Raw genomic sequence first — 24,775 nt, forward strand, 5'->3', positions numbered from 1 at the left:
TTTTTGCGTAAATAATTATATTTATATATTTTTCTAACCTAAGAAAGATATTTATAGGAAAAATTCTCATTTTTTGGGCACAAAGAAGAACCCTAAGTTTGCAAAAATAATCTGATGAAATTTCTTCATAAATTAATTAGTTAAAAGTTATTAAAGCTTTATTTTAAGTAATTTTAATTCAGAAGAGTCCTAATGCTTTAAAGTCTTTGATTTTTTAGTTCATGAATACGACCGACAATAAAAAATACAAATTTATTGACGGAGATTTCGCGATCTCAACGAGGACGCATTTCGGTTTTGCTTCTCCTGTCTCGGTTTTATTTCCATCTATAACAAATAAACTGAGAATTTGCTTTAAAGAAAGGAAAGTGGAAACTCAGAGAGCTTTATTTAAATCTTTAGTTGCAAGGAAAATGATAAATAAGAGTCTGAGGAAAATTTGAGGTGTATTCATACTCTAATTTCACTCTAAAAGCAAATTTAATAATTGCATTTCATTCAACGAAGTCCTTTCATTAGAGCTTCAATTAGGAAACTGAAAAATGTTTTAATTTACTTATTTTGTATACAGTTAGAAAATATCTGTAATATTTATTTATCTTATACTGTTTATTAAAGTGCAGAATGAAATAACATCATAAATTTAATTCAAATTAATTTAAACATTCCTTGTTAGTCCTGGGAAGTCATAAATCTTCATTATTTTCCTTAGAAATTCGTCTCTTTAGTTAAAAACCCAACTATTTTTGAATAAAAGTTAATTACTTTTACTATGAAAGTCTATTATTATATTTAGTTTAAAAATTTGATTTTTTTAATTCCACTGTCTTGTGACAAAGTTATCCTTTTTAGCTGAAAATGCAACTCTATTTTAGTAAAACATTTCATCTTCTTTGGGTCAAAATGCAACGGTTTCTTTCAAAACTAATCTGTTTCAGTTTTAGTTTTAGTTTGAGGAACTAAAATTTAATAGTTTCATTTTTTGAAGCTGATATTTTTTTCATGAAAATTCAGCTATTTTCTTAAATGTTAAAATTTTTTCCTAAACATTTTTTCTCTTTTATTTATGTTTACATGGAAAACAAATTTCGAATTTTTGTTGTTGAAAATTAATTTTTTCTATACAAATCTATTACGTAAAAAGTTCAATTTTTGTTGCCTCTGTGTTTAAAAATCCAACTATTTTACTTTGAAAGTTAATTAGTTTTTATTGAGAAGTCTACGAGTATGTTCCTGCTTGATTTTTGTGCAAATCAATTTTTTTTAAATCTCATCTTTCTATTTTTGGTTAAACATACAACTTCTTAGTTGCAAGTTGAACTAGTTTGTTAAAAATTTGTTCCTTTCAGTTGAACTCAAACTGTTTAGAATTCATTTTTAAAATGAAAATTTTTTCGTTTTAAAATGATCATTTCTTTTAAAACTTAAGTTTGATAAAAATGTATGTATTTCGTTGAAAATTCGTCTTTTTTAACCAAAAAATCCAGTTTTTAGTTGAAAATTCTTCTTTTTCGTTGAAAGTTAAACTATACTGGATTGAATGTTACCCTATTTCGTATTTTTTAATTGAAAATCCATCTGTTTTTCAGTAACTTTGCCTTTTTGACATGAAAATTTTCAATATTTTTTATTTTAAAATTTTCTAGCTGACAACTTATATATTTTGATAAAAGTTCGACTTATTGGTTTGAAAATTCACATCTTTTGAAATAATTTTAATTTGTTTTGTAAAATTAGTATTATTCTTCAAGCCTAAAATTCAATATTGTTCAAAAACTTCCTGATATTAGAAATATTATGTCGGCCATGACTATCCTACGACTATATATGGACTGAGGGCTAAATGAGTGATGAAAGAAATTTCATTCAAGTAGAAAAAGGAAACGCAGCTCCTGAAAGAGTATTTTTATTTATTTTTTTTTACTGTCTGGCATATTTATCGTTACGGGTCTCACAATGAACGTGTAGGTTGAAGGCCGCCAATGGCCGAGGAAATTTCCACACTTGGGAGAAAAAAAACGAAGCAAAGCAAATGAGGACGGCACTTCCAGAAGCTGAATTACCACATGTAAGAGTATCAGAGAGTAAAAACATAAAAACCGTTGCGTGCTTACATTGCAATGCAACGATAATAAAAATGGAAGTAGCCAAAGTGTAAGAATTCCAGGACGCTCTCAACAATTTTTTTAGAAGTCCATATTGATTGATTGAAATTGGTTCCGTTCAACGGGCGCAACTCGCTTATAATTTTCTTAATTTTATGTCAATGAAGAATTTCAAAAACGGAAAAGATTGATTTATGACGAAACGCTTGAAGAGATTTTATGAGACCTCATTCAATATGAAATATTGAAGGAAATATTAAAATAATTTTACAAGCTTGGCTTTAAGGCTAAATTGATATTCTTAATCTGTGCTCTTATTTTTATATTTTTTCAAGCTAATCTTCTTGGCATTTCTTGAAAAGTAATATTTTTAAATTGTTTAAAAAAGTGTCATGATGAAATAAAATTGTGAACTGATATTCCTTTATATAGTTTTAAATCAGTAATATTATTTTGTTTATTTTATTTTTTATTTTTATAAAACCTTTCAAAAAGCGCTTTTATACACCACAAATTTTGAAAACTTATATTATACCATTAATTTCTTATTTGCTATGGGACGCTTCATAAAAAAAGTTAAAAAAAAGAAGGATTTTAAAATTGTTTAGGGAAACTGAATTATTTAAAAACATATTTGAAAGATTTAAAAAAATTCGAAAGTAATTTACATCGTGAGAAAACTTCCAAAAATTTCAAACGAAATGTAGATTTGTTAAATTTCCGAAAAAAAGAAGCTTTTTAAGAATTTTGAAAGGTTTCATGAGAATCAGGAAAAAAAATTTCAAGATTCCTGAAGAAATCTCAAATGATTCTCAATTTTGCAAGATTACACAATTTTAGGAAAAATTTGAGTAAGCTCAAGGGTCATTTAGAAGTTTTATAAAGAATCAAAAATAATTGCAAACTTAAAATTTTTGAGAAAATCTAAAACTAAATGTAGAATTTTTAAGGTTTCGAACAAGAAATTTGAAGCATCTTAAAAATTTTAATAACTTTCAGGAGAATAAAAAATTTTCTTAGAATTTCAGGGAAAATGATCAATGGTTTTTTTTTAATTTTAAAAAACTAATTTCGAGACTATTTAAAATTTTGAAGCATTTAAAAAAAAGCTACAAGTAACTTTAAAAGAGATTTAGGAGGTTTAGAAGTTTATATAGAATTTTTCTACAATTTTAAAATTAATTCGAATCATTCTGAATAAATATTTGAAAAGTTCAGAGGTTTTTAAAAGATTAACATATTATTTGAAATTTGAAAGAAATTTGGAAAAATGTGCATTTAAGGAATATTTGCATTAAATATTATCAAGTAATATGACATTGCCAGATTCAAATCTAGTGACATATATAAACAAAAATGAGGACTAACGCAATCTTTCATTTTATCCATAAATCTCAATCATAAATTTTACTCAGAATTGTGAAATATAAAATTTACAATTAAAAATTTTCCTGTCCAATAGTTTCTCAATTAATATTATCATTTAGTAACACGTTACCGGATTCAAATCTTGTATCTTCTGCAAAGAACAAAATGATGATTAACGCAATGTTTTAATTTATTCATAAATCTTCATTATTAATTAGACTTTTTTATATACAAGATCCCAAAAAAAAAAAAAAAACAGAAGTGGGTTAAAAAATATTTTTAATAAATATTATCATTTAATCTCACGTCGCCAGATTTAAATCAAGGAACAATCTTGTAACATATGGAAATAAAAAATGCTCATTGACACAATGGTTTAGCTTATTAATAATTATAAATCTTGTATTTTAAATCTAAATTTACAATATTATATTTGCAAATTTAAATTGAAATAACATTCTAAATCAATATTTTTATTTAGTACCACGTTGCCAGATTGAAATCTTGTAACATACATATATGGAAAGAAATGGTGAATAACGTAATGTTTTTACTTATTCATAAATATTAATTATAAATTAGGCTTCTAACTATACAATATGAAATTAAAATTTTTTAATTTGCATTAAAAATATAGTTCAAACAAATAATTTCATTTATTTCCACGTTTCCGTATTTAAATCTATTAACATATAGAAACAAAATTAGGCCTAACGCAATCTTTTGTTTTATCCATAAATGTTGATCGTAAATTTGACTTTTGGATGTAAAATATAACATTAACAATTACGAATTTTATTTTTAAAATATTTTTAATTAATATTTTTATTCAGTGCCACGTTTCCAGATTCAAATCTTGTAAAATGTAAGGCAAAAATGGTAATTAACACAATATTTTTCTTATTCATAAATTTAAAAAATAAATAAGACTTATAAACATACAATATAAAACTTATAATTACGAATTTTCATGTGGAAAATATTTTTAATAAATTTTCTTATTTAGTATAACTTTGGTAGATTATAATAATTTAAAATATGGAAATAAAAAAGTAACAAATTTAAATTGGAAAAAACTTTTGAATCAATATTTTAATTTCAGTTCCACGTGTCAGATTCAACTTTTGTAAGATTGTTTATTTATAAATTCTATTCTTAAATGTGACTCCTGAATCAAAATAAGATTTACAAATTTTTCAGTGAAAAAAAATTTTTAATACATATTTTCATTTATTGCCACGTTTACTAGATTTAAAAATTGTTGCACATGGCAATAAAAAACAACGTTTAGAGCAATCTTGTAGTTTATAAATAAATCTCATTCCTGAATTTGACTTATATGTGTATAACATCAAATTTACAATTACAAAATTTGTCAGCAGAAAGTATTTTTAATAAAATTTTCATTTAATGCCACGTTGCTCAATTAGCGTCATGTGGCATACATATATTTTGACATTTTGAGGCATATGTAGGCTATGTTCGTTATTGTTTTTTATTTTTTTGTATATGTATCGTGGTACTGAATTAAAAACGAGAAGGTAAATGGCAACAAAATTTACGTGAATTCTATGAATTTGGTGAATTCCTTTAATTTCATCAATTCAGTGAGTTGTGTGAATTCTTTGGATTCCACACATTCCTTGATTTTCGCGAGAGCTTTGAATTCCGTAAACTTTTTGAATGCCTAAGTTCCACGAATTCAATTAATTGCGTGAATTCCGTAAATTTCTAAATTCTGTGAATTCTCTGATTTACATGAATTCCGTGCATTTCTTAAATTCAATTAATTCCGTAGATTCCTTAATTCCGTGCATTTCTTGAATTCTGCTAAATTCTTGAATTCTGCAAATTCCTTAAATTCCATGAATTCCTTAAAATCCATAAATACGCGTGTTATATATTATAAATTAAGAAAATTTTTCGCTGCACCAGCATTTCGAAACTACAACATTATGTATTGCAGCATATCCTGACGTTGAGGAAATAAACTTCCAATACATGTAGTGGAAGTTTCCAACATAAATTTTTAAGATTGTAGTAAGAGGTGAAGTTAATTTCAGTGGCAAAATATTGTAGGTTATTATTCTGAATACACAATTGCAAACTGCGTATTAATATCGTTGTAACATTAACGAATTCTTGAATTTCGTGGTTCCACTCTCCACTTACAGAGATACTACTTTTTACTATCCCTTCGTGGCTGACACATTCAATTCTCTCAATTATTATTTATCTACAGTTCTCTAAACTGGTTTTGAGCGTGATGAAAGTGAAAATTGGGTGAGACAGTTACATAAGTTGACCCCCTGTATAAATCGAAATCTCGATAACTGTATCCTTAACGGAACATGCAACCAGAAATCCTACGGCCTAAGTAAACACTACTTACTAACACATATTTTCCAGAGTTCAACTATTGTATAAATCGCTTTTTTATAGAAGTCGGTGCCATGGATGATCATAATCATAGTCATGAAACTAAAAATTCAAATCCCTGGTTTCGTTTAACTACTGAACCACAAAACAGTAGTTCTATGACAAAAGTGGTAAATCAAAGTCCTGAAAGTTGGCATAGAGTTCATGAAGAACTCCTACTAGATTCACGACTTGCAGAATGAAATGGTCCATTAGGGGACGCTTCCGTAACACTCAGTACTGGGAAACGTTTATATTTAAGCCTTGAAACCCTTGACGGTCATGACTATACTAGGAGCCAGCTGCATAATGTTGGTCGTGACGAAAGATACTGCTGTGTAATAACAAGGTTTAAAAAAGCGACGCCTCACAATACGTTACGTAGAAGGTATTCACTCGGGGTTGTTCATTACAAAGAGGACACTAAAAGCAAATTATTATTTCAGTGCTAGTTTCAGGTATTACAATAAAACTCCGAAAAAATAATCTCAAGTGGTACTAAGCTAATACTACTGGTATGAATGTATTGTATTAAGAAACAGGACCCGAAAAAAATAGTGACATAAAAAAGAGAGGTTCGACCATTCAGCGCCGCCACCAAGGCAAATTATAAAATGGAAGACGTTTTAAAAGTTGGAAAACTACCCTGAAAAAATGTAAAAGTGATTTAGAACCCCAAATTAATTACATGACACTTGAGAATTTCCCTCTCTTTATAATATTTCCAAAACTACCCCTCCACGTGAACGTATGCTACAAAACATCCTCCGCTGCATACGTTCACGTGGAACGATAGTTTTTCAGTAAAATTATAAAAAGGCCGAAATTTGGAAGTGCCATGTAATCAATTTGGAGTTCTAAATCATTTTTGCATTCTTCAAGGTAGTTTTCCAAAAAAATATCTACTAACAGTGTTTTCTAAGTTGTATTATTTTTTATGTTTTTTCATACATATATATGTTCCGCTGCATAAATGCACGTGGAAGGCTAGTTTCGGGGGAAAATATAATGAGAGAGAAATTTGCAAGTTTCATGTTATTAATTTCGAGTTCTAAATCATTTTTACATTCTTCAAGGTGAGTTTTCAACTTTTAAAACGTTTTTGTTCACGAGGGGCGAGTATGTATAACTTAAGGGTAATTTTTGGGGAACTCATTACATATTATCAGATAGCAAAAGAGAGCAAAAAATATCCACTTATCGTTTATCGCATTATAATAATTTTTAGTGAGTTTTCGTTGGTGGCGGCGTTGAATGGACGGACCTCTCTTTTTTATGTTACTATTTTTTTCGGGTCCTGTTTTTTAATACAATAAACTCATACTGTTTTTTTAATGTGAAACCGCTGTATACGCTCACGTGGAAGGGTAGTTTTTGAGGACAGTTATTATGTCTTAGGTTACAGTTATAAACCAGGAGAAAATTCGTCTAACACAATTGTTGATTAATACACATTATACAAACATAAACGTTGTACAACGTAATCAAGAAGAAAAAACATTCATCTGTTTTGAGTTTGTAGGTTTATGGTATGTAGGTTAAGGGGGGGATGTGGGTTAGAGATTTGTGGGCTTCGGCTTTGTTGATAAGGGATTTTTGTGTTTCGGGTTTGTGGGTAAGGGGTTAGTAGATTATGGGTGTTTGTGGGTTAGAGATTTGTGGGCTTGGGCTTTGTTAGTAAGGGATTTGTGGGTTAGGGGGTTGTGGTTTAAGGATTAATGGACTTGGGCACTTGTGTGTAATGGGTTTGTGGATTTGAAATTTATGGGCTGGGGGTTAGTGGTGCTTCGAGTTTGTAGGTGTTAGGTATATAGATTAGAAGTTTGAGAATTAGGGGTTTGAGGATCTAAGAAACCAATTTACTGTTTGATGTCCTCGTGAACCTTAGTGCAATTTCGAATCTTGAGAAAATCATACATTTTCAAATTTCGATATCTCGGCGAAAAAAGATATCTTTGAGCAAACTCAAGGGCATTCGAAAGGGGGAGACTTTCACTTTGTGATTCTGTGTATAGTTTTTAAAAAAATCGCGATGCTATATTACCTCAAATTTGTCATAAAACAACGTTTGTTGCAGTTATATATGAGGATATCTAAAAAACGTGACGTGATATAGCAATTCTGAAGGCAGATGCGATTGCATCGAGAAAATTTATTCAGAAATAACTTTTTTATTTATTTAATTCACTTGGATCCAATTCAAAATCGATTAAAGCTTCGACCTTGCTGAAAGAATCTAAAATCCTAACTAAAGTTAGTCGATTAAAGAATATAAGTATGCTAAAAAATTAGTAATACGTAGCGAAAGATCTACTTGCCGAGTGGCTTTTTAAAATCTTGTTATTTCACAGTGGTATAATCTTTCGTCACCACCACCATTATGCACCTAAATCCCAGTATAGTCATGACCGTCAGTGTCTTTAAGGCATGCCCTCGAAGCTACAGACGGTCACGACTATACTAGGAGCCAGGCGCATAATGCTGGTCGGGACGAAAGATACCACTGTGAAATAACAAGATTTCAAAAAGCAACTCTGCAAGCGGATCTTACGTTTCTGTCTAAAAGCTTTGATCTAATACAAATAAGACTAATTATTTAAGGCTTATTGTAATAAAGAAAATTGAATCTCGTCTACGACAATTGAGCGTGCGGATGGCACAACAACCTTAGAGCTCGGATGCAGGCTGCCTAGTAGGCAAGGGAGGGAATAAAGCTTTGCTGCGGACCGAGTCGATTGGGCACGATGGCAGTTTCAAAATTATTTGTCCAATTAACTCGGCTCGTAGCAACGCGTTATCCCCTTTCTTGCCTACTAGGCTGGCTAAAGCCAAGCACTAAGGTCGTTGTGCAATTCGTCCACTCAATTACTAAACAGGGGCAAACAAATCCCTTCAGGAATTCATATTCCAGGATCTATCAAGCGGTTTTTTAAGCGCCCTTTAGGGACAAAATTATTCAGTGCCACGTTGTCGGGCTTTACTGAAAAATTTTAGATGTAATTTAGGCAAACAAATTCGTTTGAATAAAACTCTATTGTACCCTGTGTCATTTTTCCACAAAGTTATTGTTTTTATTTTTAATGTATTTTTATAACAAAAATGTATCAAAAATATATAGATCTTTTTTGTCTCAACAACTGTTTTTATTTTTTTAATAGCTCGTGTTGTTTGTCCAAAAATTGAATTTTTTTGATGTTATTTTTTTAGGATTGAAACAAAAAATGCACAGCCTGTCGAAAAAATTGTTGTCAACAAATTTGTAGACTTTTTTTGGTTTTACAACTTTTGTCTGTTAATTTTTTTCTTACCTTGTGTCGTTTTTCCAAAAACCTAAATTTTTCTTTATTTTCAATGGCACTGTTTGCGATTCAAATAAAAACTTACGCATATTTCTAAAAAGTCCTTCATAAAAAACTTTCAGATATTTGTTGGGTACACAATTTTTGTCTATTCATCGTTGTTCGAAGATTATTTCGTTTGTCCTCAAATTTTTATTTTTCATTTTTTATGTTGTTTTTTATGAAAAAACCACGCATTCCATTAAAAAAATGTTGTATAATAAATAAATAGAGCATTTTAGGTCGAACAACTTTTATAGATTCATTTTTTTTGTATATTGTGTCGTTTCTCCTAAAATTTAATTTTTTATGTTATTTTTACGTTCAAAACAAAAATCACGGGTGCTATAAAAAATAAAGAATAAGAAATGTTTAGCTCTTTTTTTAATGCACAAGTTGTGCCTATTTTTTGTGAATCTTGTGTCGTTTATCCAGAAATTTTATTTTTTTATGTTATTTCTTACGATTAAAAAAAAACTACTTATTAATCAATTGCTTCGAATTTAATAATCAAATGATTATGAAAATTTACTTGAAGAATCTGAAAGAATTGAAGATAATTTTCATAGAAAACTATTTTAGTAAAACTTTGAATTGTTTTAAGAGATTTTTCTAGGTTTTATAAAATTTAAAAAGATTATAAAACATGTACCAGTTAAAAAAAAAATTGAAATGAAAGTTGAGAGGAAATTTTTTTAGTTTTTCAATGTTTTTTTTTTAAATGTCAAAAATAAATTACAATTTGAAAAGGTTTCCGAAAAATGAAAACAAATTCTAAATTTTGTAATATTTCCGAACAAAAAGTGCAGAAAGGTTTCAAGATAATAATAATATTTTCCTAAGATTAGCGAAAAAGTTCAAAGTGATATTTCACTTTCAAAAGTTAACTTTAACATAATATTTTAAATGATTTAAAAACAATTGAAAAGTGTTCCAAAAATAGTTAAAAAAGAATTTGTTTTCGACTTTCCCGAAATTTTTGAAGATCTGTTTGAATTTTCTCAAGAAATCTTACTAGAAAAATCGATCTTAGAAACGAAAAAACATACCAAATAAATTGTTATTCGAATGTTTTATATTAAAAATGATTTTTAAATTAAAATTAAAATAATTTCTTGAAAAAAAGATCCTACTCCATCTTCACTCCATTGGGATTCGAACCACAAAACTTCTGATTTCCGGTCAGGTGCTTTTCCAATTAAGCTATTAGAGGGATCAGAATAAGAACTCTTAATTCAAGAACATAACGCCAATTTTTAGCTAGGTGTTAATGGTACAAGTAATTATTTTCAAATTTTTAAATTTATCTGCTATATCATCAGAGATTGTACCTTACCGATAGTAGATCAACCCTCCAAACCATGAAGGTAGAAGAATCTACACAATATCGATCAAGTTAAGAATCTTCAATTACAGAAAATGCTTAACGTCTTAATAATACTAGATGGAAAATAATATTTTTAAATTAAAATTAAAATTATTTCTTGAAAAAAAGATCCTACTCCATCTTCACTCCATTGGGATTCGAACTACAAAAATTCTGATTTCCGGTCAGGTGCTTTTCCAATTAAGCTAAAAATTGGCGTTATGTTCTTGAATTAAGAATTCTTATTCTGATCCCTCTAATAGCTTAATTGGAAAAGCACCTGACCGGAAATCAGAAGTTTTGTGGTTCGATTCCTAATGGAGTGAAGATGGAATAGGATCTTTTTTTCAAGAAATAATTTTAATTTTAATTTTAAAATATTATTTTCCATCTAGTCTTATTAAGACGTTAAGCATTTTCTGTTATAGAAGATTCTTAACTTGATCGATATTGTGTAGATTCTTCTGCCTTTATGGTTTGGAGGGTTGATCTACTCTCGGTAAGGTACAATCTCTGATGATATAGCAGATAAATTTAAAAATTTGAAAAAAATGATTTTCTACTAAAATCGAAAAACTACATGCGCGCCAAACGCGCGATTAAAGATTCTAGTTTAACAAAACAGGACGATCAATATTAAATAGACAAAGAAATCTGGAGAATTTTATTTTTTGAATACATCCTTATGTTATTTTTATTATAAATTAATAAACTGCAATTGCATCACTCAACATTCAACGCTTTCGAATTAACAAGTTTTCAAATTGAAGCCTAGACAATTTTTAATTCATAAATGTTTGATTGAGAGGCTTAATAATTGATATCATAATTTAGATAATCATTCATTATAATCAAAAATATAAGTACAATAATAAACTCTATTTTTTCCATGTAAATTAAATTTCTTTTCTGTAACAAAGATATTTATGGTCCAGCACTTACTCATCATTTAACATTGCCCGACTTAAAAGGAACTGAATCTACTTAAAGTCTTGAATTCTTCATATTGGAATTGAAGGCATTATCAACACCGTGACAACTTTCGTATTACATTTGATACTTTTTTTATTTATAAATAAATGTTCAGATTCTAAATATTGTAGTAAGTTACAAATTCTACTTTTTATATCACGTCATGAAGATATGACCTGTAATAAAAAAGATAAAGTTTTAGTGGCTGAATTTTTGCGTTACGATATACGAGGAAGTAAAGATCTTATCGAGCACGCGTTACGATTTTATTTCTTCTATCTTTTATTTGTATCTATCGCTGAATCACAGAAATAGAGGACTTGCGACGAAGAAAGAAAAATAGGAGCTCAGAGAGGTTCATTTAAATCTTTGGATGCAAAGAAAATTGTAAATAAGAATCTTAGGGAAATCTTAAGTATATTCATGCTCAAACACTCTAAAAGTAAATTTAACAATCGCATTTTATTCAAACAAGTTCTTTAATTCGAGCTCCACTCAGGAAAGTAAAATATTTTTCACTTTATTTACTTTTTTATACTTTTAGGATATATTGACGTAAGCAATTCACAAGCTATTGTATGGTTAATTCTCCACAAACAGGGTAATTTGATGTGCATGGATTATATTATTTAAACTACTTGTTGTATTATTATGAAACTTAGCCAAGGTCTTTATTTTGGTACCTCATAATAAATTTTATAATTAAAATCAGTTTATATTATTTTATGCCAGAGCAAAGGAATATTATGTACCAAAAAAATCGCTTTAACAGATGCCCACGCTTGCCTGAGGCTAACAAAATGTTGCGTATGTTTTTTTTTGAGTATCGAACGACGTAACTAGCAATAACTTTTATATTTCAAAACAGAATTTACTGTATAAAAGATTAAATTTAAAATAGGGCAGCAGAAAACGATTTGCCAAAGGATTCTTTCATTCATTTTATTTAAAAATTTTAGGAACACTTTTTGGGTTGCTTTCCATCGATGTTACATCCAGCCGAGGACCATACATTAATACCAGTTGTATGAGACGAAACATAACTTTTTTTATAACGCGGGTAAAAGTGGTTTAAACCCAAATGTGCATTTAGATATGTATTTTTTATTTTTAAAAAGCCATTTAATTAAATCATAAAAACTTACGGTGAAAAGTAATTTCTGTCTAAATTAATAAAAAAAAAGTAAAGTTATACCAGCGTGTTTACACGACATGCTTGCGAATTAGATTCACATCTCCTTGTTTATTTATAGGACTTCATTTATTTGAAATTATAAAAGATTATCGTTAATTTATTATACATGTTATTGAAAATTGTGCTTATTTTATTAATTAAATTAAAAGTATAAACTTAGTCGCTTTTTCTTCGAAATGGTGTTTATTTACCAATTTTAACATTTTTTACTATGCTTCTGTTTTTGATAGAAAAATAAACAATAAAATGTCCAAAATTAGAAGTAAAAAATAGATTTCGCCATCAAAATTTGAAAAAGAAGAGAAAAGGTTTAAAAAAGCTAGGGCGGCGAGATAAAGCCGTCCAATATTCATGAAAATCCCATTGAAAAGACTAAAGCTCAAATAAAGCAACATTCCAGGTAATATTTTGGTGAACCTGGTTTAAAAAATGCAAACTCTAAATAAAATAAATAATTTACTATTTTAATAGTAATATAAACAATATTTTTCGATTTGTTTCACTGATGGAAGTTATACAAATCTGTAAAAGTGGATTTTAAAGAATTTGTTCTAGAGAAGTGAAGTATTTTGTAGGCTTTCTACGATTTTAAAAATTTTATATTATTATTTTTTAATTCGACCTGAATTTTTATTAATTTATTCTGTATTCTTTTAATTCCTTGGAATTCTTCTGAATTTACGCACTTCACTTAAATCATTAATTTTTTTTTTTAATTTAAAAATAAATTTTGTTTAATTAATCCTGAGGATCAGTGGACAAAATGAGGAAAGGATTTGAAATATTTTAAAGTATTTTTTCAAATTCTTTGGCATTTTAAGGTCCCCGTGTGGAAAAATTTCGGGGCGCTGGCCAAGCGCTGGCCAGACCGTCTTGTGTCTGGTCAGACGCTGGACAGACGGTCTAATAGTGCCGCTGGCCAGAAGTGTAACGCCTAAACCATGAGATGGACTAGATTAGACGGCACTGACCAGCCGCTGATCAGCTCGTCCAGAATAGACGAGCTGATCAGATGCTGGCCGGACGTGTAACGCTTTTACCACGCGATGGTCTAGATTGGACCGTACAAAAAGAGGAGGGGAAAAAGTAGCAGAACTTCACAGATAGTACACTATCTTTTAAATCAGAATTTCAATATGCTCTAAAAAAAATTTCAAGTTAAAATATTCAGTAGTTTATTTTTTCTGACAGTTTTCATCACTGGGGTAAAAACTTATCCCGGTGTGGCAAGTATGTTATTCTATAGATGCGTGGCAAGCAAGGATTAAATTGAAATATTTCAGTTCAAGATGTATCATTTATTCAAAATCATTGATCAATATCTATTTTTTATCAAGTTTTAAATACTATTACATGGATTCTTTCCTTATTGTGTTGGGTGATTTCAAAGCAGGATATTTTAATTGTTGTGTTGATAACAAAATAGCAGACAATTCACGACATTGATCATAAGTATGGCCATCCTACGGACGCAGAGGGATCGGCGACAATTAAAATAACATAACATTTTTCTCAAATCATTATTGTCCATCTTCGTTTTTATTAAAAATGTGGCTAGAAATAGATTCAGTACGATGTAAAGACATATATAAAATCTTCCTCTATGATCTTTTATAGGTTAGGTTGCAATTTGAGAAAGAATCAATTAATCTTATCTCATATAAGTGGATATTATATTGCTCAACAATTATCAAAAAAACAGTGTGTATACAAACCTAGAAATTTGTCAATCTGACTTCAACACAAAACTTTCCTGCAAACTTTAATATTCTTTTCGGTTTTCCCAATCATTTCTGCTTGCTGAGGATTACACCATACACTGTCACGATAGCACTTCCTATTTTCAACCGAGACAGTCGGAGAGGCGTCCAGCCAGACCGCTTCAATGAATGTTTGAAATTTTTTCAATCGAGTCCGTCTAAGAGGGCCAAGGCCAGTACCCTGTCAGACCGTCTTAAGTAGATGGTCTAGATTCGGTCTAGCCAGCCAATCTCTTTACATAAGACTGCCACGAAATTTTTCCACACAGGAAAGATCAAAAATGGTTGCGGCGTCAAAAGACTCCACAAGCTTTTTAAAAAAATGTGTAGCGTGAATACTTGTATGGGTTCTTGTTTTAATGGTAATGAACCTAATGTTCACTAAAAAATCGGTTAAAAAAATATATATTATTCACTAATTATAATTCACTCACTAATTATGTGAGATTTTCAAGCTTCGAAACTTTACCACCCGAGATGGTACCTTTTTATTTCAACCTACCGATATAGCACCTTGTCATTTGGATATGTCGACATACAGAATAATACATTATTTGAAACCATTCATGAAATTGCAACATGAAAATATTAGTCATAACAGGTTTCGTAGCTCTGGGCAGAAACCTTTATAGTTTCAGTCAGGTTTCCGTCCATCTATTTTTTTCCAGGAAGGAAAAGGGGAATTAGAACAGACAGAAGAGGAAAGAGAAGAGGAGTAGCAGAATTTAGGGAAGGTAAGAGAGGAGAAGTGAAAAGAATCAGGGGTGGGTAATAAGGTATGGATGGGATAGGAAAGTGGGAGGGGAGTATGATAAATAGGAGAGGGAGATTATGGGAGGAAATGAGAAGCAGGGTGTGGAGAAAATCTGTGTGGAGGAGGGCTCGGAGAGAGAAAGTGAAGGTGTAGGAGATAAATGAAAGGTAGTAGGAAGAGGAAAGGGGAAGTTAAAAAGGGTTAGAGGACTAAAATAGAAGGAACTAAGCGGGGAATTAATAATAGCGAATGATAAGATAACCAGGATATGACAGGACAGGAAAAGGTAGGATTGAAAATGTTAAGACAGGGTGGCATAAAAGAGGATAGAAGAGGAGACCAGAATTAACATCCTAATAGACTTGAAGAGATTTTACAAGACCTTATTCAACTTGAAAAATTAAAAGAAAATATGAAAATGACTCTACAAGTATTTCTCTAAATTTAAATTTAAATTCTAACTCCGTCTTCTTTTTCAAATTTTTTCTCTCAGACCATATTCGACAAATACAATTTCCTCGGGAAAGAATTCAAGGATAATTTTTAGACAAACATGATGATAAATGTAGAGGAAACGATGAGGAAAATGTGGTTTTAAAGTATTTAAGGAGAGCAACGTCGTATAAATTTTTCAACGAGTGAAGACTCAAATTCTGACATCGCCGATCCCCTTCTATCTTGCCCAGGGCATTTCTAACGAGACAGAAAGAGGAAAAGCGGAAGGAAAAGCAGATTCGTATTCGGGCGAATTTGTTTGAGTGAAGGATCCTTCTGTGTGGAAACTCAACGTTAAAGACGGCTCATGATCCGCGATGAATCTCCTGTGCCAGGAGTTGCATAACTTTTCTTATAAATATGGTAAAGTGCGCATAAGTTCGGCTATGAAATGGGAGATGGATATATATACTTTTCTCCGAGAATCTAACGACCCAACAAACTACATACCTCCAACCAGAGCCGTAACTACCTTTTTATTGCCGCTCCCTCTTCCTCTAACAAATCAAATAGAGCAACAGACAAGTATTTGAAAAAATGCAAGATTGAAATGGTAGGCCTCAGACTCATTTGAGAACCATGTCGATACATTACAGACCAAAATTATTACTACCACAATATTTATTAGTTGCATTTTCTACCCAAATAGATGAATTTCTAAAAAAAATGTCAAGTTTTTAAGCAAAAGAGATGAGCGTTTTGGAATGAAGTTAACTCCTTATAAACAAAAAAAATAATAATTTTTGAAAAAGAAGTTAATTTCAATCAAGAAAGATGAATTGGCAATTATATAATGGATTTTTTAACTAAACAAGATAAATTTTCAAATAAAATTTATCGAAAACAGTGTAAGAACTATTTTTTAATAAAGAAACAAAATTAATTTTGAAAAAGTTGAATTCAGTTACAAAAGACAAATTTTAAAAAAAACAGTTAAATCTTCAACAAAAAACTTGAATTTTCAACAAACTGAAGTATGTATTTCTTACCAAAAAGTTGAGTTTTAACTTAGGAAGAAAAAATTTTCAACCGTGGGATTGATCATTCTACCTGACAGGTGTATACCTACTTCTGACTTCAAGATACTTTAAGTGACTTCAGATACTTCAGGAGATTTCACGTGACTTCAGGAGATTTCAAGTGATTTAAGGAGAACTCAAGTGACTTCAAAATATTTTAAGAGTCATCAGGAGAATTCAAGTGATTTCATTTGAATTCAGATATTTCAAGAGATTTCAAGTGACTTCAAGTGACTTAACGAGAATTCATGTGAATTCAAGTGACTTCAGATACTTCAGAAGATTTCAATTAAAGTAAATTAAATTTAGTAACTTTAGTAAATAAAGTAAAATTTAAGTAACTTCAAATAAGTTCAAATGAAGTCAGATGCCTTCAAGTGACTTCGCGTGACTTCGTACGAACTCACGCGGCTTAATGTTAATTCAAGTGCCTTCATATACTTAGGAGATTTTAAGTAACTTCAAGAGAATGCAAGTGAAATTAAATAAATGCAGGTGATTTCAAGTAGCTGTACGTGACTTCAGATGAATAAATCTCCTTAGGCTACAAATGCACTCCTTGGTTGAAAGTTGAACTATGATTGGTTGTGAAATTGAAATGTTTTGTAGTCATAACTAGTTAGTGTTTTATGCTGAGAAGTTCAACCAACCTTCAGCAGCCTTGCGTTAGATGGGTGTTCATATGATCTCATTTTCACATTCTCGGCCCACAGTGGGAAAAAATTACATTTTTGTATGAAATAACGTACAGCCCACAAATATTGAGCAATTTAAACAAAAAAAATATGAAAAAAGCTGTTGAGAGTTCTTAGAGAGTTGTCGAGCCTTATTTTTAAATTAGAGTTTTAATTTTTTATAAATAAATATAATGAAAAAATGGATATTTGATCTATTTGACGTTCCCAGTTCTCGTCAATATGAGGAGAAGTTTTGAATGCGCCTGAGTTTCATAGACTAATATTAGCTAAAGATATTCCAATATTTAATATTAAACAACAAAATTTATTATGCACAAATTATTTGTTGAAAAAATATTTTCTACGATTTTCCATAATTATACGTTTTTTCTAGTTATGTTGCAAGAAATATGAATGGAAACAATATGATACTTTCAAAAATTTCTCTTAAGATTATAATTATTTATATTATAAACAAATTTAATGAACAAATGCAGTTCTCAGGCATTTTTCGACAGACAAATTTTCTTTTATGTACATTTTTATAAATTAGGAGCTTTATGAGCATTTCAGCAAAATTCATAATTTTTTTATTAATCGTATCATTTTTCGAAACCAAATTTAATAAGAAAATAAATTATTCGGGCATTTGTCGGCAGAAAAATTGGGATTTTTAATGACAGTCTTTTCAGCTGGGAACTTTATTAGAATTTCAATACCATTTTTAATAAGTTGATAAATTTTATGATTTCTTCAAACAAATTTAATCAACAAATGCATTAATCAGGCATTGATGTATTAGTCATTTGTCTACAGAAAAATTCGTTCTATGGCAACTTTTTAAATTAGAATATCGAAAAACAATTTTTCCATCGACAGATTAATCGAATAATTTATAATGAAGATCTGAACTAAAAGTCTGAGATCGAAACAAATCAGAATTTTTCCGTCGACAAAGGCCTCACTATTAAATTTGTTTATTAAATTTGTTTGAAAAAATCACAAAATTGATCCAAAAATTATACATTTTTCTGCAGTTTTCATGAAGTTCCTAATTTAAAAAGTTGACATAAAAAGAAAACGAATTTTTCTGTCGACAAGAGGCGGATTAATGCATTTGTTTGAAAAAATTATAAAATTGATTAAAAAATTGTGATTTTTGCTGAAGTTATCATGAGCTTTCTGATTAAAAAAGATAATTCTCTTAGAATTCTTATTAGCTCTTTTTTAAATTTTTTGCCCAAAAAGTAATTTTTTCCTCACTGTGCGACCCTCCTTTAGGTACACTGACAAATACCTCTCTCTCTCTCTCTCTCTCTCTCTCTCTGGGTGTGTGTGTGTGTTTTGCTTTGATTGAAAATACATTAAATTTACATTAAAATACATTAAATTAAAATAAAAAAAATAAAATAAAAATACATTAAATTAAAATATCTTAAATCTTTAAAATACTGTAAAATAGATTAATGAAAAATGTAATTTTTGATTTTCGATTTTTCTTATGCTGTCGGAATTTGAATTTTTCAAGAAAATTCCAAAAATTGTTATCATATTCTTGTAGGGCATTCACAAAAGCAACAATTTTCTTCTCTTGTCTTTTTTTCATATCGTGCGTTATTTGGCTTGAAACGTTCATTTTCGTGTGTTTTTTGGAATTTTATAAGATTTTGTAATTCTGGTAAATTTTGGGTTTATAAAAAAAGTCATGAGAATAAATTGTTAGTCTGTTTGAATACTATGAATGTCCGTACAAAACATTTTTGAATCTTGAAAAAAAGTAGTCCCGAAAATTTTCAAAATACGTTCATTTTTTCGATTTTTATCCAAAATGGCAGACTAACGTACTTGAACTTTATTTTAGAACACTCCAAGAGTATACTAACGGCCAATCCAATCTGTCAATTCTTTCGAAAGTTATCGTGCTAACAAAACTAAAAATCTACAGACACATAGACACAGAGAGACACATTTGTAAAAACCTGTTTTTTGGATTCAGAGGGTTTAAAAACGTGAACCTTTCACAAAAACTGGGGGAGGGGGGTAATTTTACACAAATCTAATACCTTTTCTGATGAGAATATTAAAATTTAGTCGGCAAAAATTACGCAATTTAAGGGGGGGATAAGATATTGGCGAGCATAATAAAGATCGGCACGTTGTTAAAAGTTATACGTAATGTATGCACATCCTTAAAATACTTGAAGACCATATAAAATCGCAAATCTCTTGAAATACTTTTAAACCCCGTGCATTACCTTGAAATTTGTAGCATCTTAAAATTTCTCAAAAACTTTTTCAAACTTTGCAATATTTCGTCTGAACAAGGAAATGCTTCCTTAAACTACAATAAATGAGATCGGAATTTCATTGTCAAAATTCCATATCTGACAAAAGAAAGTTTATTCAGAAAAATGCAAAAGTTTTCGAACAATTTATAGCTTTCATAATTTACAGCTTTAGATGAAAGTTTTTAGATTGAATACGTGGATGCTCGAGAGATGTCCCTAAAAACGGCCGAATAACTTTGTTTCGATTCTTTTCTTTCTCACATCAAAGAGGCAGAAGAGCTTTTGACAAAATAGGAGAAAAAGAAATAATGGAAAAGAATAAAGGAAGGAAATAATAAAAAGAAAGAGAGAACAATTCCCGTATATTGAAGAAGTTTTTTCCCAGAGAACCAACCCGCAAAAACTAATTTACGAGTATTCTCGTAAAGCAACTGGACTTTTTTATAGCTGCCTGAGCCAGGTGTTTTCTGTTCTGAAATGCTGTAAAAGATGCAAGTCTCTCGTCTTAATGAAATCACGTTAAAAAATTTCTTGAGTGGTTACAAGTGCCATCGTCGCACTCTTATTATTGCCTTTTATCAACTCTTTTGAAACTTTCTATGTGATGAAATTAATTTCACTTCTTTTGAGTCAAATTCAATTATTACTGATCGCATGGCGACTTCTTCGATTATTTCTCGAAACTATCGGCGTCTCGAAACTATTGTTGTCGGGAAACCCGCGTTCATGATTGGTTGAAGCTGATGTTTCTTTTTTCAGTTGAAAATAAAAAAACTGCAAACTTCAGGGTTATGGTTTCAAGGTAATAAACCAATTTGCTTACAATCCCATGGGAAATTTAAACTTATTTTGTATTTTGGAAAATAAATTTTAAGAGCAAATTGACAAATGTTTCAAAACTTTAAAAATTATTTCTTGAAATTTCTAAAAAGAATGTAGACGATTTCGAACCAAAATTTGTCAATTAGTAAAATAACAAATTTTTAACAAAAATTCGAGTCAGTTCAGGAGATATTTAGAGGTCTTAAAAAGTTTTAAAACAATTTTTTAGATTGAAAACATTTCAGAAAAGTTGTAAAAAATATGCATTTATGCATATTAGGAATTAAAATGTTGTTGCTCCTTAAGAATTTTGAAAAGTTCACGATTATAATAAAATTCTCTTAAAATTCATGGAAAAATTTAAACTGATGTTTTTTTCTGAAAAATTCAATTAATAAAAAATTTTTTAAAGATATTTATAGGTTTGAAAGTTTTGAAAATGGATAAAACATAATCTAATATCCTTACAGATTTTCAGTTTAAAAGATCTATTTAAAGATTATCTTAATAAATTCCAAAAGTCCTAAATATCTTTGAAACTGACTCGAATTTTTCCTATAATTTTACAAAATTTTGGAAAATAAAAAATATAATTGTTTTTTAACATATCTGAAATTTTTAAACAATTGAATATAATATAATAACAATGTAATTATTTTGTTGAAAATCTGTATTTTTTGGTATTAAATAAATCTTCTTATAAGAAGTTGCATCTATTTCGTTAAAAATTTATATTTTTGTGTATTTTTTTGTTGTTAAAAATGCAAATTCAGCTATTTTGTTAAAACAAAATTTTTTGGGATGAGTTTCACTGTTTTTTTTTATATAAAATTAAAATCTTTTTCGGTTTAAGTTTCATTTTTGTATTACTTTTTTCCTTGAAAATGCACTTTGTAATTAAAAATTTAATGTGCACTTCCAGAGAACATAACATAAAATCCACTTATTCAAGGAGAGTTAAAAGAGCTACTTTCAACTAAAATCTTTGAAAAGAATAATAGAATAACATGTACCCTTAAAAATGTGAAAGGTAAAATTATTTAAATTCTGATAAAATGACGTTCGCTTTATTATGAAATAGTTAACCAATTCATTCCAATACAATTCAATTAATCTCAATCTACTTCATTCCAATCCGTCCAATCTAATCCATTCCAATCTATTCTATTTCAATCTACTCCATTCTAATCCAATCCACTCTAATTATATTTCAATTCATTTTCAACCACACCAAACTCATTCACTCTATTACAGTCCAATCCACTCCGAATCAATCTAATCCAACCTATTTCAATTCAATTGAATTCAGTCCCATTTAATCCAATTCATTCAAATACAATCCATTCCATTCCAATCCACTACAATCCACTACGTACTACTTCACTCCACTCTAACCCACTTACATACCTTCCAATTAATCCCAACCCAATCCACTCCAATCCAATTCAATCCTTGAGACAAAGGACGAGTCACACATTATTTTTAATATACCAATTAGCGCAAGTCTACGTCTCCATGCTAAAGATGGGGTCCCTGCACTCTTCGTACCATAAAGTATAGATATAAATGAGAATCAGCCAATCAGATAAAAAATATGTTTTTTTATAAACTAAATTAAAATGTAAATATAAAAATAAGATATTATAAGATTTGAAGAACACATCTGAAAACGCAAGAATTTTTTCCACTAATTCAGTTGAACAATCTGAAAGTCATCTAACAATTTCTATGAAAACTTTAAAAATGTCAAGATTTTTCAACTTACATACTTAGCAAAACCCTGAATTGCTCAGGTTTCCTCAATTTTTTAGTAATAGGAATTTTAAAGCATTTTTACATTTTATCTTCCCAGATTCTAAAAGTCCTAAATATTTGTCAAATTGACTCGAATTTTTTCTTAAATTTTGAAAAGTCGCGAAAAATAAAAAATTATTGTTTTTCGGGGTATCGAAAATTTTCCGTTTTTTTCTAATTTTCTTGAGAATCTTTTTTTTTGTTAAAAATTTTTTTTTGTTAAAAATGCAACTGATTGAAACCCCATTTTTTATCATTAGATATTCATCATTTCAGTAGAAAATAAATCTTCTTCATCGAAAAATCATGTATTTAATTAAAAATTTAAATTTCGATGTTAGAAATTTGATATGTTTTCAAATCCAATCTTTGGAAAAAGATAGAATACCATATACTCTTAAAAATGTGAAAAGTCAAATTTTTAAAAATTTGGATAAAGTGACGTTCGCTTAGTAATGAAAAATATGTTTTTCATAAACTCGATTATAATTTAAACCTACGTTTTTAATATTCATATTAAAATTCGTAAAGTTTATACACTATACAAATATTTCGTTTGCGTAAATGGTTTAAATGTTGAAAATGAATAATTATAATACTTTTTATTAAATAAGACTTCTCAATTTGTATAGAGCCTGAAAAGCATTTAATAATAATTTTCAGAGGCTAAAGAGATTTTGTCTAATTTTTAGTCTAACAAAAAAGTATAAAAGTTCAAGACCCTGCATTTTTTTATTTCTGAGGTTTTCTCAATTTTTAAGTAATGAGTATTTTAGAAGCATGCAAATTTTCAACAGTTCAGATACATTTTTAACTATAATAATTGGCAAGACTTTCTAAATTTATTTCAAATTTATGAGGTCTGTAGAAGTAAGTTATTCCCATACATGAACTATATAATCGCTTCATTCAAAATTTTATAAGATACTCAAAAGGAAACTTTTTAGTATGAGGTTCTACCCAAAAAATAATTTCTAAATATTTACTAAATAAATTTTCAAAGAAAAAAGATTTTTTAGTCCACAAAGAAAAAATTTGTGCCCAAAATGTTTAATTTTCAAAACGGAATTGATTTCCTGCCAAAAAGACGTTTCTTCAACAAAATAAATAAATTCTTAACCGAATAGTTGAATTTACAACCAAGAAAATTAACGTTTTTCCACGAAAGACAAACTTTTAACAAACTAAATTAATTTCCAACAAAATAGTTGCATTTTTAAACTAAAAAAAAAACTATTTTATAAGCAAAAATACAAAATTCAAATTTTTATGTAAAAAAATTATATTTCAACAAAAAAACGAATTGCATATAAAGCAGTTAAATTTTTAAGCCAAAAAGGCGATCTTTCTACAAAACAGATAATGTGTCACTTAAATAGTTAAATTTTCTATGAAAAACGACGAATTCTCAACAAACCAAACATTCACTTTAAACCAATTAGTTTATTTTCAACCAAAAAGATTGTTATTGTACAAGAAGGCCAATTTATAACGTAATAAATACATTTGAGATGGAACAGTTTAATTTTCAAACAAGAAGATTAAATTTTTACCGAAAAAACACATTTCCAACACATTTCGTAAAACTACGTAAAAGAGCAATATTTATATTATTGTGCAAAATTAATTTAAAGAAAGAAGAATATTCTACAAAGCAGTTAAACTTTCTACTAAATTTTTGAAATTTTCCGGCCCATCAGATAAGTTTATTACAAAACAGTTGAAAACTCAATAAAAAAAAGTTAATTTTTAACAACAACAAAATCGTCAAACTGTTAAATATTCGGACAAAAAAATTAATTTTTAACCACGACAAAAATGAATTTTCAACAAAGCAGTTGAACCGTAAACTGCGCCACTCCACTGACCTCGCAAGCACCTCTCTCTTGCCCCCATGGACCATCATATCTGGTGTATCGGGATCCAGTAAAGCGGGACTCCAGTTTATTTTTACCCAAACCGTCGCATTTTGGCAGAAAAAACTGATCTTTTACAACAACAAAAAAGGAATTCAATCGAAATACAGCAATTATCAACCAAACAGTTAAATTTGAATTTAATAAGACATATTAGTTTTCAGCCAGACCGTCAAATTTTTAGCAAAAAGATTAATCTTCCTCCAAGAAGATGAACTTTCAACAAAGTACACAAATCTTTAACGAAATATTTGACCATAGGTCTAAATTTTTAATTAAACGGATTATTTAGCATACTATCTGTTACGAACATATTAGGGTGGGTAAAAAAAATCCTGCGTTGAACGATTTCATTAATGGCTTTGACACATCGGGCATTGACCTGTCAACGCAGCATTTTCGCCTTCCCGCGAAAGACACTTGCAAACGGTTAGAAAACAACAAGTGATAGAATGAGTATTAAAGTAGAAAGAGCGCGCTTTATTGCT

Source organism: Belonocnema kinseyi, chromosome 7 (assembly GCF_010883055.1).
Source record: "Belonocnema kinseyi isolate 2016_QV_RU_SX_M_011 chromosome 7, B_treatae_v1, whole genome shotgun sequence".
Classification (NCBI taxonomy): domain Eukaryota; kingdom Metazoa; phylum Arthropoda; class Insecta; order Hymenoptera; family Cynipidae; genus Belonocnema; species Belonocnema kinseyi.